Raw genomic sequence first — 13,340 nt, 5'->3', positions numbered from 1 at the left:
CCCACCTTTAACTTTTCTTGGACTCGCAGAGACGCTGTCACTCATGAAACGCCCCAGCAGGAAGTAGAGGGGAGAGGGCGGCAGCACGATGCAGTCTGGGAGTTGTAGTCCATGCTCAGAATGCGCAAGCGCAGGGGTGGAAGCGGGCGCCCAGGAGCAGAGCCCCACGGGAACTGTAGTTTCTCCTGCATTACGTAGACTAAGAGTGTCAGAAGGTCAGACGGTGGCGTTCTGAGAGTTCTCATTTCAGACAGCGAGGGTGCTCTCAGCGAATGCCTGACGGACGGGGAGACTTGGTTTGGCAACTGTGCGTGTCGTCTTCCGTTCGACAGTAGAGCTCAGATGGGTTGAGATAGCCCCCAAGTGGACTGAGTGGGGCGAAAGACAAGGCACCAAATCTGCAAACAGGACTATGGAACTGTGAGAAAATAGTGTAGAATTAAGGTAAGAAGCCGTCCCAAAGACTCAGAGAAAAAGCGGACTTCAGTATCATTCACCTCATGAATCAGAAGAACATTTTTGAGAAATGTTTGCCTCTTCGAAAAGGATACCAAAAAAATTATGTATATAACGTGCAGGCTAATGAAAGTATGGCCCAGTCTGGAAAAATATGCAGCAAAATGTTAACATTCTTTTTAAAATTAATCAATTTATTTATTTATTTATTTTTGGCTGTGTTGGGTCTTCGTATCTGTGTGAGGGCTTTCTCTAGTTGCGGCAAGCGGGGGCCTCTCACTATCGCAGCCTCTCTTGTTGCGCAGCACAGGCTCCAGACGCGCAGGCTCAGTAGTTGTGGCTCACGGGCTTAGTTGCTCCGCGGCATGTGGGATCTTCCCAGACCAGGGCTCGAACGCATGTTGTTCCCTGCATTGGCAGGCAGACTCTCAACCACTGCGCCACCAGGGAAGCCCCGACATTCATTTTTTAAAATGAGGGATTACTTTTTTTTTTTTTCACTACATATTTTCTGAATTGTTTACAAGGACTAAGTCTTCGTTTTTTGGTATAAAATACTTAAAATATGAAGAAAAGTATATAGAGCAATTTTTAATCCCCCTGGAATCTACCACAAAGTTTTGTCTTACTTACTTTAGGTCCTCCCTCCCTCCCTTCCTTCCTTCCCGCTTCCTTCCTCCCTCCCTCTCTTCCTTCCTTCCTTCCCCCCTTCCTTCCCCCTTCCTTCCTTCCCCCTCCCTTCCTCCCTCCCTTCCTCCCTCCCTTCCTTCCTTCCTTCCTTCCTCTTTTTCTCCTACCCTCCCTCTTTCTTTCCTGCATTCTGAAAGAAAAAAATTACCGGGGAGTGGGGGTGAGGAACGCTACAAATAGAGATGTCCCGTATGTAGTCCTTTCTCCTCTGCGGAGAAATACACACACACACACGCACACACAAACACACACATTCTTAAGAGTTTTTATGTATATGTTTGTGTATATCAACATACAAGTGTGTGTATATTGTATGTTTTTCAGATAATGGTATCATACATACTGTACGAATCATTATGTAATTTGCTTTTCTCACTATGCTGCATCCTGTTTTGTTTTTTTTCAGGTTTATCAAAAAACAGAATACATATAGTTCTAATTCATTTATTTTAACTTCTATAGGCTATTGCATTGTGTGACAATGACACAATTTAATTAATCTGATAAGGGATATTTACTCTGTCCCAAATATTTTGCTCTTATAAACAATACTGTTATACAGATTCTTAAGCAAACGTGCAAAAATTTCTCTAGGGCATTTACCTGTGAAATTGCCAGGTCTTGGGAGTATACCTGCTTTTAGCTTCACCAGATGCTGCCCAAATGCTCTACAAAGTACTTGAACCTCTTTTCACTCCACCAAAATAGACTGTGAATCTCCTCTGATCCACATTCTTGCCATAACTGAGTGTTGTCATAACATCTTCTTTGTTAGCCTGATAGACTTACACTAGTATCTGGTTATTATTTTAATTTAAATTTACTTGATTTTGTCAGAATTTTAAAATTTTAAAAATGGGGCTCTTATTCATTTTCTCCTTTGGTTCATCTAGGTATGGTAATTTTCTACAAGAAACACATATTATTTATGTGGCAAAGTAATCTATTTTAGATTTACATTGTGTTTAGATAATGGTGTCTTTCTCTTTAAGTTTTCCATAATACTTTATATTATTTCTATATTTTAATTATTTTAAATTTTATTACAGTACTTCTCAATATTTTTCTTTATGCATGCCAAGGACTGAGCAACATTTCCCTGATAGTGTAGAGAGCACCATATTTCTAATGAGTTCTGCTTAAGGCTGCCTTAAGTTTTTAGCTGTTATGGCAACAAACACAGAGTATTGTATATTGTGTACTCTTTACTCAGAGTATGTGTATGTATTAAACCTGTAGGCCACAGAAAGCTCCTGATCTTTTTCTCCTGAATGGCTTCTCACCAGAAACTAGCTTTTCCTATTTTTGGTTACTTTCAATATTCCTAATTATTTATTATTTTGTTGTCTTTTTCTTTGCCCATTTACATCTAAGCCAGTTCACTGTTCTACTCATTTTTTCCCCAGGCATTGACTTTGTATCTTGCTGTCATACATAACATTTTTAGGGGTCAGGTTTATTGAGATATAATTTACACATGGTAAAATTCACCCTTTTTAGCGTACAGTTCTATAAGTTTAGACAAACACATATAGTGATGTATCCACCACCATAATGAAGACAGATCCATCACCCCCAAAATATTCCTTCGTGCCTCTTTCTAGACAACTGCTCCAACCTGAAGCCCTGGCAACCACTTACAGGTTTTCTGTCCCTGTAGTTTTGCCTTTTTTTGAGTCTGTGATTGTGTTTGCCTGCTCTGTTTGCTATAACAAAATATCACAGACCTGGTAGCTTAAACAACAGACATTTATTATTATTATTATTTTTTAAATTTAATTAATTTATTTATTTTTGGCTGAGTTGGATCTTTGTTGGTGCGCGCAGGTTTTCTCTAGTTGCGGCGAGCGGGGGCAACTCTTTGTTGCGGTGCGCAGGCTTCTCATTGCAGTGGCTTCTCTTGTTGCGGAGCATGGGCTCTAGGTGCACACGGGCTTCAGTAGTTGCAGCATGTGGGCTCAGTAGTTGTGGCTCGTGGGCTCTAGAGCTCAGGCTCAGTAGTTGTGGCGCATGGGCTTAGTTGCTCCGTGGCGTGTGGGATCTTCCCGGGCCAGGGATGGAACACATGTCCCCTGCATTGGCAGGCGGATTCTCAACCACTGCGCCACCAGGGGAGCCCCAACAGACATTCATTTCTCACCATTCTGGAGCCTGGGAAGTCCAGGATCAAGGTGCCAGCATATCCGGTTCCTGGTACGAACCTGCTTCCTCACTTACAGACATCTGCCTTCTCACTATGAGAGTGCTGGTCTCTCTTCCTCTTCTTATAAGGACACTAATCCCATCGTGGAGGTTCCACCTTCATGACCTCATCTAAACCTAATTTCCTCTCAAAGGCCCCACCTCCAAATACCATCGAATTTGGGGTTCAGGTTTCAACATAATCAATTTGGGGATGGGGGATATGAACCTTCAGCTCACAACAGTGATACGAGCAGAATTATACATTACATAGCCTTTTGGGTGTCGGCAAAATGCATTTCAGATTAAATGATGTTGTTGTGTCAGTAGATTTTTTATTGCCAAGTAGCATCCCCAATACATAGATGTTCTGTAATTTTTTTTTTTTTGGCTGTGTTGGGTCTTCGTTTCTGTGCGAGGGCTTTCTCTAGTTGAGGCAAGCGGGGGCCACTCTTCATCGCGGTGCGTGGGCCTCTCACTATCGCGGCCTCTCTTGTTGCGGAGCACAGGCTCCAGACGCGCAGGCTCAGTAGTTGTGGCTCACGGGCCCAGTTGCTCCGCGGCATGTGGGATCTTCCCAGACCAGGGCTTGAACCCATGTCCCCTGCATTGGCAGGCAGATTCTCAACCACTGCACCACCAGGGAAGCCCGATGTTCTGTAATTTGTTCGTATACTCATCAGTTGAAGGAAATTTGGGGTTGTTTACAGTTTGGGACAAATACACATCAAGCTGCTATAACCATATGCATAGAGGTTTTTGGGTGAAGGTTAGCTTTTATTTCTCTTGGGTAGTTGCACAAGAGTGGGTTTGTCATGTCGTATTTTATTTTATTTTCAGAAAAGTGTAAATTTATTCACTGCTGCATTATTCACAATGCGGAAAATAAGAAACAATCCAAGTGTTCATCCATAGGGAATAACTAAATAAACTGTGGTACAATCATACAATGGAGTACTCTTCAGCAATTCAATGAGGGAGCTCTCTGTATACCTATATTGGAAAGCTCTTCAGTATACCATTTGAGATTTAAAAAGAAAAGGCAATGTCCAATTGTGTATGCTACCTTTTCCATAATAGAAAGTAAGAAAAGTAAGAACGTATATTCATATTTGCTTATTTTTGCTTAATAAAGCCATGTCATAAAGTGTATGTTTAACTTTATAAGAAATTGCCAAACTATTATGATGGATCAGTCAGATTTTTCCTTCTTTTGCCTGTCCTGTAAATGTTTGTGCTTCCTAGTATTTCCTCCTTGGATTTCTTCTCTTGCTGCTCTTTGCTCTCCCCTTGGACAGTCTCAACCATTCCCTTGGATTTTGCTAACCACCGATGAACCTTATTCAATAGCTCCAACCCTGATTTTCTTGCTTGTATATCCACCTGCCTTCAGAATACCTATCTCCACATTTCTACAGCCTTGCCCAGTTTGTCCAAATGACCTGGCTAACACTATGACCATCACCGCTGTGTTCTCCTCTGTGACTGACCTCAGTCATGAAAACCAGTCATCGAAGCCAATAATCCAGGAAATGTTCCAAGCTTCTCTCTTTCACAATTCACATTCATTAAGTTCTATAAATTCCACTGCTAAAATAGATCTTGATACTCTCCCTTCCTTTTCATTTTCCCACCATTATTGCCTCAGCTCAGAACCTTGCCTGTATTACTGCACTAGCCCATTTACTGACTTCTCTGCTTTATACAACCTCACATTCTAAACAAATCCTTGCCCAAGTGTGTCTCTAACCTGCCTGCATCTCCAGCTACCTCTTCCACTCATCCCTACCTCATTCCCTATGTCCCAGTTGCACTAAACTATTAGAAGTTCTTTGGAAAAATTATGTTGTTCATCATATGACATATTCCATGTCATTGTACATGCTGGCTAAGGGATAAGTATAAATCAGAGAATTTGGATGAAACCTAGTAAATTCAGAGAATAGAAATTTGGAAATTTTTGAAATTTAAATATAAACAAACAAATGAGTCTAGTTAGAGCCTCTGGCTTTTGATTTTTATTTCTTTAATTATTTAATATATGGATACTCTTCTGCACTCTCATTGGAAGGGTGTATTGGGGCTATCTTCAAGGAAAATTGTCATATTAAAATTATAGTCTTCAACTCAGATATTCAGCGTCTTGTTATTTATCCTAGAGAAACACTTGAACCTATGCGTAAAGAGGCATGTACAAGGATTTTCATTGCTTCTTAGTTGTAATTGTGGAAGATTGAAAACAACCTAAAAATTGGCAATAGGAGAATAATTAAACTACGGTGCATCTATAGAATGAAATATGTTGCAGTAATTAAAGATAACATGTTAAACCTGACATAAAAAGCTCTTAAGGGTATACAATTTAGTGGGAGGGAGAAGAGAAGTAAGCTGTGGGATAAAATACATGGTATGATATGGTTTATGGCATTTTAAAAGGTCTAGAAGAATCATTTAAGACCAATGACAGTATTTACCTCCAGAGAGAGGATTGGGATTGGGGTAGTGATCAAGACAGATTTTGCTTAGTCTTGTGTGATTTTTCTAACTGGCGTGTTGTCTTCATGTATTATTACTCACATTTTTTTTTTTTTTAATTTATAAAATAAAAAGCATGAAGAAAAGAGGGCAAAGCATTCAGACAGGTTTGGCACAAAAGGAGAAATGTAAATAGCAAAAAAAAAAAGTTCCAAAAATATTTTGAAGAAAATTTATCAAGAATTAATGATAGCTCTGTTTGGGTGATGAAGCTATGAATAATTCGTTTTTGGCTTTCTACTCTTTCTACCCAGCTGTATTTTTCAATCTTTTTAAATAATGGAAATACATAGATATTTTTAAAGGGCTAAGAAATGGCTGGAAAATCCTAACTACATGCATCCACCTTTAATTCTCACTCTGCCAGGTGCCATTTGGAGTATGAGGAAGTTTCTGATGAAGAACTCCCATGGAAAAGTGATATTTGAGGTGAGTGGCCCTCTCCTGGTGTCATGTGACAGACCAACACACTGATATGCTGGAAACCAACTCCCCCCTCCAAAAAAGCCCTGACTCGTGGCATTTGCTGATTTCCGCAGTGTTATTTATGCGTTGAATTGTGACACCCCCAAAATATATGTTGAAGTCCTAACCCTCAGTACAGTACTTCAGAATGTGACCTTGTTTGGAAATAGGGTCATTGTAGATGTAATTAGTTAAGATGAGGTCATACTGGGAGGGCACTTAATCCAATATTACTGGTATCCTTATAAGAAGAGGCACAGAGACAAAGACACACAGGGAGAATGCCAGCAACCACAGAGGTGCAGATTGGAGAGATGCATCTACAAGCCAAAGAACACCAAAGGTTGACAGCCACCACTGGAAGCTGTGAAGAAGCAGAGAAGAATTCCACCCAGCATCTCAGAGGGCACAGAGCCTGGGTGACACCTTGATTTCAGACTTCTGGCCTCCAGAACTATAAGGGAATACAGTACATTTAAATCACTAGGGGCTTCCCTGGTGGTGCAGTGGTTGAGAATCTGCCTGCTAATGCAGGGGACATGGGTTCGAGCCCTGGTCTGGGAAGATCCCACATGCCGCGGAGCAACTAGGCCTGTGAGCAACAACTACTGAGCCTGCGCGTCTGGAGCCTGTGCTCCACAACAAGAGAGGCCGCGATAGTGAGAGGCCCGTGCACCGCGATGAAGAGTGGCCCCCGCTTGCCACAACTAGAGAAAGCCCTCGCACGGAAACGAAGACCCAACACAGCCAAAAATAAATAAATAAACAAATAAATCACTATATTATCCTTTATAATATCAATTAGTTGCATTATTATATTGGTTAAGAAAATAATTTATACTGCATACTAAATAATTAATAAACACATAATAATAGTTAACTCTCAATTATGGTACTTTGTGTTAATTTTTAAGGCAGCCCTAGGAAACGAATACACCTGCTGTAAATACTTCTGTCGCGGCCAACTGACATGACTTCACTGAATGCAGAGTTGAAAGGGCCGTCCACAACCAATTCTCATGAGCCAGTATAAGCTGTACCACTGAACAGCTGATTTCGGGCTCATCTAAGCCATAGAGAGTTCCAAGTGTGTTCAGAGAAGAGTTTGACATAGGTTTAACCAAGAACTTTCAGTATAGAAGTATCATCAGTGGACATTGTCTTATGTGGTATGCACTTTACTTTTAAAATCTCCATGTTGGGTTCAAGATGTACATTAACCTATTTCAATTCTGGAGAAGCAAGTAAGAACATGAATGTGAAACTACCTGATAACCATTCAAGTAGCAATGACAACATGAGGATATATAGGTCAAGTTACCCAGCTGAGACTAATTCCTGTGTAATTCTTTTTTTTTTTTCTTTTTGGGTTTTTTTTTGGGGAGGTTGTTTTTAATTTTTGTTTCTTTCCTATGTTATTCTGACTGTTTCAGTTGGGAGTTTTAAAACTGCTTAGCGCTGATATATCCCGGATCAAGACACACACACACACACACACACACACACACACACACACACACACACACACACACAGAGTGATTGATAATGGACACATACAGGAGTGTCAGGCAGTTGTCACCAAAATGTACTCATCAACTTCTCAGTGAATTTGACAGAGGAGATGACGTTCACTCAGTGATACTATGTGTGACAGAATTAAAAGACTGAGAAGAAAATAAGAATCACTTTACAATCATTTCTGGCTTTGCTGTCAAGATTAAAACTGCTGAGATTTACAGAACCTCCTTCCAAGGTCAAGGTCCAGAGGAGGCGCTGCGGGCTGTGGGAGCTGGAACAGGAGGACCAATGATGAGCACTTACGATGCAAAGACAGACCGACTTCGTATAGACCGCATTCCTGGACGCCATTTCCTCACGTAGATTCCTGGTTCCAGCAAGATGATAAGCAAATAGTAGAGAACCCTTCCACGTCACATTTGGCTAAGCCCCTCCTCTTTGTGGAACATATTAGATCTACCTTGATGTTTTTAAAAAAATATCCATCCCCAACTAACTGTTTCCTGGAAAGAAATGAAGAAAAAAGAGAAGAAAAGAAAGAGAAAAAGAAAGAAAGGAAGAAAGAAAAAAAGGAAAGAAGGAAGGGAAGAAACAAGGGAGGGAGGAAGGAAAAAAAAAATGGCTTGGCTTATGGAATAAGATCTCTCCTCCAGAGAGCTTAAAATAGGAATTACCAAAAAAAGCAACTTTTTGGCATGACAAAGACCGTTGGTGGCAGTTGGAAAGAATATAACTTTGGAATCTACATCCGTTGAGTGTTAGTTCTCCTTCCTTACCAGTGTCTTTCAAATAACTTTCAAAATAAAATCTTATTTTGGCAAAAGAAAAAAAAAAAAGAATCTCACTACCACCTTGCCATACACATAATCATTAAAACCTTTATTAAGTGCTGTGTTTCTCTTCAGAATAAGTTGCCAGACTAAAGGAATTATACAGACATAGCGCCACAGTTCTTGAAGCTAACAAACTCAAGTTTCCTTCTTAGGAAAGGATAAGGAGAGCTCGTAACATTTACACATTGGGCTGCCTCCCTTCTCGCTTTAAATCCTTAAACAGTTTTCCAGGGTAATGTCCACTCCTTCAAGAGGAATACCAGACCCTTTGGGACCAGCGTCCAGCACACACATTTACTCTCCCATCTGTAATCTTCCACTTCCTGTTTCCCATCCTCCTCCCTCCAGCCATATGGGATGCTATGCTGTTTCTTTCTTTCTTTTTTTTTTTTTTTTAATATTTATTTGTTTATTTGGCTGTGTCGAGTCTTAGTTGCAGCACATGGGATCTTCGCTGCGGCACATGGGCTCCTCATTGCGACGTGCAGGCTTCTTGTTGCAGTGCACGGGCTCTCTCGTTGTGGCATGCGGGCTCTAGAGCACACGGGCTTAGTTTCCCCGCAGCATGTGGGATCTTAGTTCCCGACCAAGGATCAAACCCGTGTCCCCTGCATTGGAAGGCGGGTTCTTAACCACTGGATCACCAGGGAAGTCCCACTATGCTGCTTCTTGAAGGCGCTCTGTTCCTGCACCTGTCTCCTTGGTCCAGAGCACTCCCCCTCCCTGGACCACTCTCCCCACCCCACTCATTACCTACCCACCCTCCAAGTCAGGCCTGAACACTTGCCTTTTCTGCCAGGACTTCCCCTGCCCCTCAGTCCTTCTCTACCACATTATACTTGGTCATTACCTCTACTATACTATTTATCAATTTTGATTATAATCATTTATATTCCTCCCTTCCAGGAGAGATAAGCCTCTTAAACACAGAGACAATTTTGTTTTTCTCTTTGTCTCCCCAGGGCTTGGCACACTTAGTGGATGTTTAAATACTATTGAATGAAAACCAGTAATTTATAAAGTGCTTAGCTATTTACAAAATGTTTTTCAAGTGCATTATTTCTATTACTATTCTAGAAGTGACTCCATTTTTACCAATTATTAGCCATTATCATCAGCGCAATTATTTTGCAAATGAGAACGCTAAGGTTCACAGAGGGTAAGGAACTTGGCTTAAGATATTCAGCTGGTATATGGTCAGGCTGGGCTACAAAGCTTGGATCTACTGACCAGAAGGCAGAGAGACAGGAACAGGAAGAATAGAAACCTCAGCAGACTATCAAGTTCATCAGGTCTTTTTACTGAACAGTCTGACAAGGGAGCTAGGAGGCTGGGTATTTAAGACTCACTAGTTTTAAGATTTTAACCACGCTGGACCTCAGTGTTCTCCTCTATAAGATGACAGGATTGCACTATATAAGTAATTCTCAATTCTCTTACATTTCATATCCACTAATCTTTCTAATCTAGAGATTCCCAAACTTTCCTGGTTCCTGGTGCCCCCGGGCCAAAAGAAATACCTGAACAATTCTCTTTATTAAGTAGTGAGGTCTAAACAACTTAGTAGTAGTAGTTGGCGTGGTATCCAACAGTTGTCTGTGCCCCTCAAAAACTTAAAAGAATCCACAGTGCCTCTGTAAGTTTGCTTGTCACACTAGGGTGGTTCAGCACACAACTTAAGAATCACAGTTTTAATCAGAGAAACTCAGCTCTACTCTGATAGAAATAAGAAGTCTCTTTTTTAGAGAAAAATGCTTATATCATAGTTATTTACACAAGTTTTAAACACATGATCATTATAATGGCATTATTGAAGGTATATTTTAATGCCAAAGTTTTAAAACACAGATAATTCTGTTAATAAGCTGAAACATAGCAAAATGTTGCTGGGAATATGGTTTACTGATATCATCCTCATAAAGCACAAAATAAATTCTGGTAATATTATTAGAATTATTATAGCTCTAACACATAAAAATAAAAATCATTCTATTAGAAATTAAATGATAGTAATACTATTGACATTCACTTTTACAGCTATCATTGTAAACTTCAAAGATAAAAGATAAATCCATCACCAGGAAACATATAACGATTATGGAACCTTATTGTTGAGAAGCCTGTAGTTGCATTTTGTTGAATAGCATCTCAGTTCTTGGAATAAAGTTTTAAACAGCAACTGGAAGAACAGCTTTAAGTTAAAAATGTTTTATTTTTAGAGTTGTCATGGTGTAAAAGTTATTCTCACATAGCTAAGTTGCTGGAAAGAGTCCAAGTTTTGTGAAAGTTTTTCATTAAGTGTTTCATGTTGTCCCTGCTTTAAACCCAAACAATTGCAAACTCTTCATAAGCTGTTGTAATACTGGTTTAGCTGATAAATTAAGAAAATCCCCCTTCTTTGAAATCCTAAGCCACAAAACATGTGTTGTTACATTGCTAATAAGGAGGAGTGGACAGAGATGGGCCACCCAAAGATTCTCCTATTCCTGCATCATCTGCAAGGAGAAAACAGCAATTTAATTGTAATTCTTGCTTATCCAGGTCAACAGTTACCACCAATACAAGGTACCCAACTGCACAGAGATGGAGCCTAGAGCAGCAGGAGGTGGTACATAAAAACACAGGTACTCCAGGAAACTGGGGGAGGGGCAGAACAATAATTAATAGCTGTCAGGTGTGGTTTGCAGGATGTAGGATGTGGCTGGTGGGCTAGAGGAAGAGAATTAGAAGAAATGATGCTCATCCAAGGTTATTTTGATTAACTAGCCAGAAGCCCACAGATGGATACTCACAGTAAAACGATCAAAGCAGAAACAGCACATTTGGCACATAGATGTGGGGACTGAGGGAGAATTAATTTTAGCTTTAATTTTTAAATAGTTTTAATTCATTTTTATTTTACTTTAATTAATTTTTAAAAGCTTTAATTTTAAAAAAGCTTTTAGTTTCTTATTGTGGAGATATATATGTATATATATAACAAAATATACCATTTTAACCATTCCTAAGTGTAGAATTCAGTGGCATTAAGTACATTCACATTGTTGTACACTCATTACCATCATCCATCTCCAGAGTGTTTTCATCTTCCCAAACTGAAACTCTGCACCCATTAAACAACCCTCTGTTACCCTCTCCACTCCCACCCCAGCCCCTTGCAACCACCATTGTACTGTCTGCCTCTGTGAATTTGACTGTTGTTAAGTACCTCATGTAAGTGTAATTGTACAATATTTGTCCTTTTGTGTCAGACTTCTTCATTTAGCATAACGTCGAGGTTCATCCATATTATAGACATGTCAGAAGTTCCTTACTTTCTAAGGCTAAATAATATCCCACTGCATGCATATATCACATTTTATTTGTCCATTCATCTGTCACTGGACACTTGGGTGCTTCCACCTTTAGGTTATTGGGAATAACGCCACTATGAACATGGATTTAGAAATATCTGTTTAAGTCCCTGCTTTCAGTTCCTTTGGGTAAATATCCAGAAGTGGAATTGTTGGCTCATACGGTAATTCTATGTTTCTTTTTTCTTTGTCCTTTCTTTTTTCTTTTTTTTTTTCAGGAACTGCTATACCGTTTTCCACAATAGCTGCACCATTTTACATCCCTAACAGCAATGCATGTGTTCTAATTTCACCACATCCTTGCCAACACTTGTTATTTTCTGGGTTTTGTTTGTTTTAATAATAGCTATCCCAATGGGTATAAAGTGTCGTCTCATGATTTTGATTTGCATTTCCCTAAGAGCTACTGATGCTAAGCATCTTTTCATGTGCTTCTTGGCCAATTGCATATCTTCTTTGGAGAAATAGCTATTCAAGTTCTTTACCCATTTTTATTTTATTTTATTTTATTTATTTATTTGTTTATGTTTGGCTGCATTGAGTCTTCGTTGCTGCGTATGGGCCTTCTCTAGTTGCGGCAAGCAGGGGCTACTCTTCATTTTGGTGCGCGGGCTTCTCATTGTGGTGGCCTCTCCCACTGTGGAGCATGGGCTGTAGGCGCGTGGGCTTCAGTAGTTGTGGCACGCAGGCTCAGTAGCTGTGGCTCATGGGCTTAGTTGCTCTGCAGCATGTGGGATCTTCCCGGACCAGGGCTGGAACCTGTGTCCCCTGCATTGGCAGTCGGATTCCCAACCACTGTGCCACCAGGGAAGCCCCTTTACCCATTTTTAAATTGTTTTTGTTGTTGTTACAGTCATTGAGTTGTAGGAGTTCTTTAAGTATTCTGGATATTAATCTCTTATCAGATATATGATTCACAAATAATTTCTCCCATTCCATGGGTTCTCTTTTCACTCTGTTGATAGTGTTCTTTGATGCACAGAAGTTTTTGATTTTGATGAAATCCAGTTTACCTATTTTTGTTTTGTTGCCTGTGCTTTTGGTGTCAGAAAATTTTTAGTTTTTAGTTTAAAAACATCATGTCTCCTGCCTCATAGGTACCACTGGACCAGGTCTTTGTTTGCTAGGATTCTGTCAGAGGTAAATGCATTTTGAAGTAGAGAACATGGATAATTGCACGCTTGGAATGGAAAACTAATTATGAATGTTCCAGATGCAAACACAGAGGGTTCACCAATCCATCCTGGAAGTCTTTTGTCAGAATTGCCTAAATAATGCAGGGGTGGAGTTTAGGACACAAGGCCTTTGG

General features: G+C 40.1%; 1 long non-coding RNA gene across 1 annotated transcript; it reads left to right on the top strand.

Annotated features, from left to right (window-relative positions):
- Window positions 1-18: 18 nt before the first annotated feature.
- LOC309619779 lies at window positions 19-12,340 on the top strand. Its single transcript, XR_014239219.1, has 4 exons — window positions 19-444; window positions 6,230-6,291; window positions 11,220-11,302; window positions 12,250-12,340. It is a non-coding gene; the product is annotated as an uncharacterized lncRNA (long non-coding RNA).
- The last annotated feature ends 1,000 nt before the right edge of the window (window positions 12,341-13,340 follow it).

Source organism: Balaenoptera borealis, assembly GCF_965194805.1.
Source record: "Balaenoptera borealis genome assembly, chromosome: 21".
In the NCBI taxonomy this organism is placed as follows: Eukaryota; Metazoa; Chordata; class Mammalia; order Artiodactyla; family Balaenopteridae; genus Balaenoptera; species Balaenoptera borealis.
The sequence above is the reverse complement of the archived record's forward strand: the minus strand, read 5'-3'. Positions and strand labels throughout refer to the sequence as shown.